Source organism: Pseudomyrmex gracilis, unplaced genomic scaffold (assembly GCF_002006095.1).
Source record: "Pseudomyrmex gracilis isolate BER0280 unplaced genomic scaffold, ASM200609v1 scaffold_480, whole genome shotgun sequence".
NCBI classification, from domain to species: domain Eukaryota; kingdom Metazoa; phylum Arthropoda; class Insecta; order Hymenoptera; family Formicidae; genus Pseudomyrmex; species Pseudomyrmex gracilis.
The window spans coordinates 14,135-20,430 of NW_018021064.1; positions in this window are offsets into that span (position 1 = coordinate 14,135).

Consider the following 6,296-nt stretch of genomic DNA (forward strand, 5'->3'; position numbering starts at 1 on the left):
TTTTTTTTTTTTGTGTGGCTGTGTTATTTTACAAACAAATAATTGTCTTGAGAAGGTAAATAACGAGCAACAGTCAGATGTTAGGTTAATGATGTAAAAGTAATATGTGTAGAAAAACAAAAATTACAAAACTAGTAGCAAAACGTTTCTACTCTTTTTTTTTCTCTTTTGTGTTGAGACAAACACGGCAGCGTGTATATATACTACTCCCATTTTGAAGAAATGTGAAAATAATTATTTTATTTGCTTATATATTCATATAAACACACTTTTTAATATAGAGTAAGGAGCCCAAATCCCGTCCCCGCGCCTAATTCCGTCCCTCGGCTGATCTCAGCTATTAAGTACTGTCATGTGCTAGAAATTATTGGAATTAGTAGAACGCACACAAAAAACTTTATTATTACGTTATGAGCGTAATCGTTGTTTTTGTCGCAAGTTTATAACGTGTGGGGAGTTTGCAAGCAGCATACTGTAGTACAGACTTCGGTTTGAGGCTTAACTTTTTAATGTAAAAAGTACGTTCTTTTACTTGCAATTTTGTGCAGATGTAGTATATAACTTCTATTTTAATGTCACGAAGTGATAATCTTATTGTGTCACAAGTAAAATGTAACTCTGTTCCGAATTTCGTTCCCAGTATCTCACAAGGGGAGGTCGCGACGTTGTACCAATCGATTTGGACGAAATTTATAGGATGGATAGATGACTATGTGGAGTATTGCAGGGTAAAGTAATAAGACGCACTACTCAAGTATTCGCGAGAAAATCAAATTTGAAAATTTCGAGTTACTTTATAAGGATATTAAATAGATCGCTTAATCAAAGAGCGCGTAGCGTAGCGGTAGCGTACTAGGTTAGTAGTGTCGATGCTGCTGGTTCGAGTCCCGATATACTTTTTTTTCAAAATTTTACAGTATAATCTAAATGTAAGTAATACATTTTTTATTTATTTATTGCATGTTATAAAAGTGCATTGTTTTGCATAACAAATTCGTGATTTAAAACATGTGGTTTAAAAATAAATAGATTAATACTAATTACTAAGTGTGTTTATAAGAAACGGATAAATAAGTGTACGCAACATTTAAAAATATGTGCAACATGTTTTAAAGCATATTCTTATGTTTACAAGAAGCGACAGAAGTGTTCGGTCCAAAAGTACAACAAGCTATCGATAAATTTTCTACTATACATACAAATGTTGTAGTAACATCTTCGAAGTCCGGAAAACTCACAACAAATCTGTATACACAATATTTAAAAGAAATATTATCACCATATGTAACCAAAGGAAACTTTCTTTTAATAATAGATTCGTGGCCCGGTCAAACTAATTCTGCATTGTATGACGAAATTTTTCTTGATGATGGCAATGCAGAAACATGTACTATTAAAGGTGTTTCTCCAAAGTGCACACCTTTATGTCAACCAATCAACGTGTGACGTTTATTTTTATAGACAAGTCAAAAATTTTATAATACGTTTGCAGAATTATTCAACTTTAATAGAACAAAACTGCGAAATAACATCTCGTGAAAATTGCATAAAAATTCATTCAATCATACATCATCAATTATCCGCCCCGAGGTTTCGAAATATGTTACAATATGCATGGTTTGCTTCCAAATTAACAAACGAGAAAGAGATACTTATGAATGTCAACGAAGTATGTTTTTCAATAGATATTTTAAAGAAACCATGTCAATGTAAAACTGCAGCGTTCATACGATGTGCACAGTGTCGTGAAAATTATTGTTTCACTTGTTTTTATGACAAATATCATCCTGCGTTGTCCCATCTAGTATTGTTCCATCTAGTTCAAACAAACCAGTCAGCATTGCACTAAAAGTGAAATAATAACTGAAACCTAAGCGTTATCACCAGTATCAGACCATCTTTGATATATGTATAAATATTGCGAGACCAACTCCAAGTGCCTCGGTGACCTAACAGGGAAGACGATGGCACGAAAAGCCGGAGATTCCAGGTTCGACTCCTGGCCGAGGAGATTTTTTTGCAATATTTTAAAAATTAGTTAGGGGGGTATCCGGGGTCTCTCACATATGAGAGATTCCAGATACCTCTCGGCTGGATGCAAATCCAGCATCCCATATGAATTAAGAATTGAGATTTCAATCCAAAAAAATACTCACTTGTAAAAATTTACAAGTTGAACATGTTACATGTGTATATACAGGGTGTCCCAGAATTGGTTTAACATCTCTCGTAGACAGGTAGAAGGAATAAAACTGAGGTGAAAAGTCCTATATCATTTTGCTAGATTCGCAATAGTTACTGAAATTTTAATTAACAAAGATCCGCGAATAAGCATGCATCGGGCTATCTTACGCGCGTAAGACTGCCCGCCGCGCTTCGCGCGCTTACAGTTGTTACCCGTAGCAACGGTGCGGGAAGAGCTAACACAACAGCATATAATATAGCATATACATAATGGCAGATGAAAAATAACGATGGCTGATCGCGATAGCATGGATGTTTCATTTTAATTAGCAAATTACGAACGATTACTCGCATATTTTGTTAATGAAACTAAATAATTCTAATATCGAGATGTGTCGATAATGAGTCTGTTTACTTATACTTATTTATTTAATTAATCTTTTTGTTACCGAGAACGAGATATTTCTCCATCACAATGTCGCTTGAGATGACGCTAATGACGAGATATTTCGCGTCGCAATTTCTATTGTGCTGTGTTATGTACGAGATATCAATAAAATGTCTTTAAATGGATTCTTTATTCTAAATTTTTAGATTACAAATTAAAGTATACGAGATATTTCGTCTATAGCACTTTCAAATAACGAAAGTTGTGACGCGAAATATCTCGTCTAAAGCGTCGCATAAATGATATCGTGTTGGCGAGATATCTCATCCATAGTAACGAAAGGATTAATTACGGGAAGAATCTCATAAAGTAAGGAAAAAAATTGTAAGTTACATTTTGTGGTGGAAATATGAATGTATTACTGATTGTTATAGTTATTTATTTCTTTGATCTTTTTTTTACTTATTATTAATTTTGTTACATACAAACAAGAAACAATATTTTGAATAAAGAATATTTGAAATATTCTATTATTGTAATTACAAAAATTATAAATCTGTATTTTTTGTAAGAGTCTTTACATAAAATAAATAAATAAATACATAACTAACTAATCATTATCACCATCTCGATATTACTATATTCGAGATCGATGACTCGGTGTGGGTCATGTCAATGAGCATGTAGGCTATGTCTAATTTTGTGAATACTTTTACTTATAGGACGTCAGTTTCGAATGTGTTAAAATTGTTTACTTTGATTTGAAAAAATTGCCAAATTATTTCTAATAATTTTATTTGGATCTTTATTCAAGTTATTTATTGTTGCAAATAATGATACACTAAAAGTTTTTTATTTTTCTTCCTTTGGTTTTAACATTCTAATTTTTACGTACAAAGAAAATTTAAAACTTTTGTATAATATTGTAATATTATGAAGAAAATGAGATTCTTTTGTGAAATTTTATTCGCGTAAATAAGTAACTAAATAAATAATAAATATCTACATTTTGGCATAGAAGATAGTGATAATGAGTTTTTATGTAATTATTTATTTATCACATTTGAGACCGATAACTCAGCATATGAATGTATTACTGATTGTTTATTTATTTAATCTTTTTGTTATCTAATAATTTTGTTACATACAAAAGAGAAACAATATTTAGAACAAAAAATAGTTTAAATATTGTATTATTGTAATTAAACCTTTGTTTATATTCTCTGTAGAAGTCTTCCCATAAAATAAATAAGTAACTACAAGAATAAATAATCATTGTAAACATTTTGACATTAACACATTCGAGATCAGTGACTCAGCATGTGGATCATAATATTCTTAAAATAAGAATTGCCGGATTTTGAGAATAGTTTTGTTATAGGACGTCTCGAATACGTTAAGTATTTACAGAAACAATCTCATAAAGAGAGAAAAATAAGTTACATATTGTTGCTAATCATAATGTACTAATGGTTTTCTTACCTTTTTTCTGTTTTACATTTTTTTTTTTACATTACCTATTTAATTTTTAACTTACACAAAGAATATTCAAATATTGTAATATTTAAAAAAACTAAAATTTTTTTATAGGATTGTATTTGTTTGTATATTTTCCGTAAATAAATAAATAAAGAGATAATAAATAATCAATATCAAAATTTTGACATTAGATTAATTAAATGAGCTTGTGAGATAATAAAACAGAATGCTTAAAAACTGTGAATTAAAATACAAGATGTTTGTGTTAGTGAGTTCTTTATTATTTATTAAAACAAAAACAATTCCAAAGGTTTTCATACCTTCGTTCAGATCTTCATCAATGTATGAGCAAAATTGTATAATAAAAATTATAAGAAAAACCACAGAGCACTCATACTGTGAGTAGTTCACTACAATTTGTAAACTCGTAGTATGTTTTGCTGTCCTCGAGTGTTTGCTGGGAAGCAGTAGGGTAATGCTTCACACTATGAAAGAAATTAAAACGTTTGTAATTTTTTTCGGTATCAAATAATAAAGAATTACTCACGCAAACATCTTGTGTTTTGACTTGCACCTGCTCAAGCATCCTGGATAATTATTTACAATAAGGGAGCCACCTCCGATTTCAATAATTTTTACATATGTTGTCAAGGTCATTGTCCCGAATAATAATATGAAGGTTTTAGGCCGCGATCGTTGTTTGTTTAGAAGTTACAGAGAAAAGAAGTCTACTGAACAATATGTAATTTTTGGACATCCTATATATGAATGTGTTCTGCGTGTGTTTGGGCACATGTTTGTTTATACGCTTTTGTAGTCGTATCTTGAAAGGTCGTTTCATAGAAAATGCCTCTATGTTCGTAAAGAATATCTTTTTGATCATTATTTGGCCAAATTTGCATTTAAGAAAACGTTCGATTTTGATGAACGATTGGACGCTTTTTTTGAAATAATGTCTGTAACAGACATTATTTTTGATCTCACGTACATTTCGTTCGTGTTTCAAGCGTGTAGGCAGGGGGGCTGCGCCCCCCCGCAGGGAGAGGGGCTTCGCCCCTCCCCCTGCTCCCCCCTCCAAAATCAAGTAGTTATTTTGTGGAAAATAACGACTTGATTGGATGAAAAAAGATGTCCTAACCATTGTGGAAATTTTGCGAGAGGGAATGCAGAAAGAAGAGGTTAGGTTAGATTAGGTTAGGTTAGGTTAGGTTAGGTTAAGTTAGGGTTTCTCGGGGGATGGTGCGCCACCTTGTCGTGGTCCCCGAGCTTGAGTGCCGTCTTGATCCGTGGAGCTATGCCGGCGGGAACTTCGGTTCCTGGCAGGGTCACCCTTGCCGGACAGGTCCACGGGGAGCGGCCAGACTAAGAGCGTACCTAGGGGAAGGAAAACCCCGATTCCACACCCGGGCAGGACGGGCTCGTTACCCTTGGATGGGAACCGTCCTAGGAGAAGGAAAACTCCGAAATTAAACCACTCTTCTAACACACCAATGGAATGAGTACAGAAAAGAGAATAGGCGTACCGGCCCAGGGTGTTCGGACACCCAGGGCCCGGCGTGAGGAGGATATCGTCCCGGTTCCCCTTTCGTCGTCATCCAACGACGGGCTACCCACGGCTTGCACCGCAGGGGCCGTGGGCGAACCTGCGTCTGCGAAGGGTAGGGAAGGCGTAGGAGCGTCTCCTACCGTGGGGAGTGTTCCCCCTGGTGGCGGCACGACCATCCCCGAATGGCCACGTTTCGGCGATGAGCGTCGGGGCACGGGACCGGGCGTGGTTCCCCCCCCGGCCCCCCCTGCCGCTCAGGGGCAACAAACGGTGGAGGAGCAGCTCAAAGCCCTCAGGAAGAGGGTGAGTATGCTGGAGGGGATGCTGTCCCGGACCGCTGAGAGCCGGGACCGTCACCAAAAGGCTGCGGAGGACGCGCTTGATCGCGCTAAGAATGCCGTCGAGACGGCGGCCTTCTACGACGAGGTGATCGTCGATCACCTCGCGGAGTGGGGCATTACATCCCCGGTCAATTTGGACGAGTTGGCCGACGTGCTTCCGCGACCTCCCGAGTACGCCCGGGAGCGAAGACACGTCGGGGTGATGGTGAGGTTGGGGGCGGTGGAGAGCGCCCGGCCTGAGATGGCAGCTGCATCCACCCAGGTGGATGCAGCGGACACCGACGGCCAAGATAGCAGTGGGGGGGGACTCTTAACGCAACTAGAGTCCCTCCTCGAGGCTCGGCTGGCCCGTTTTTGG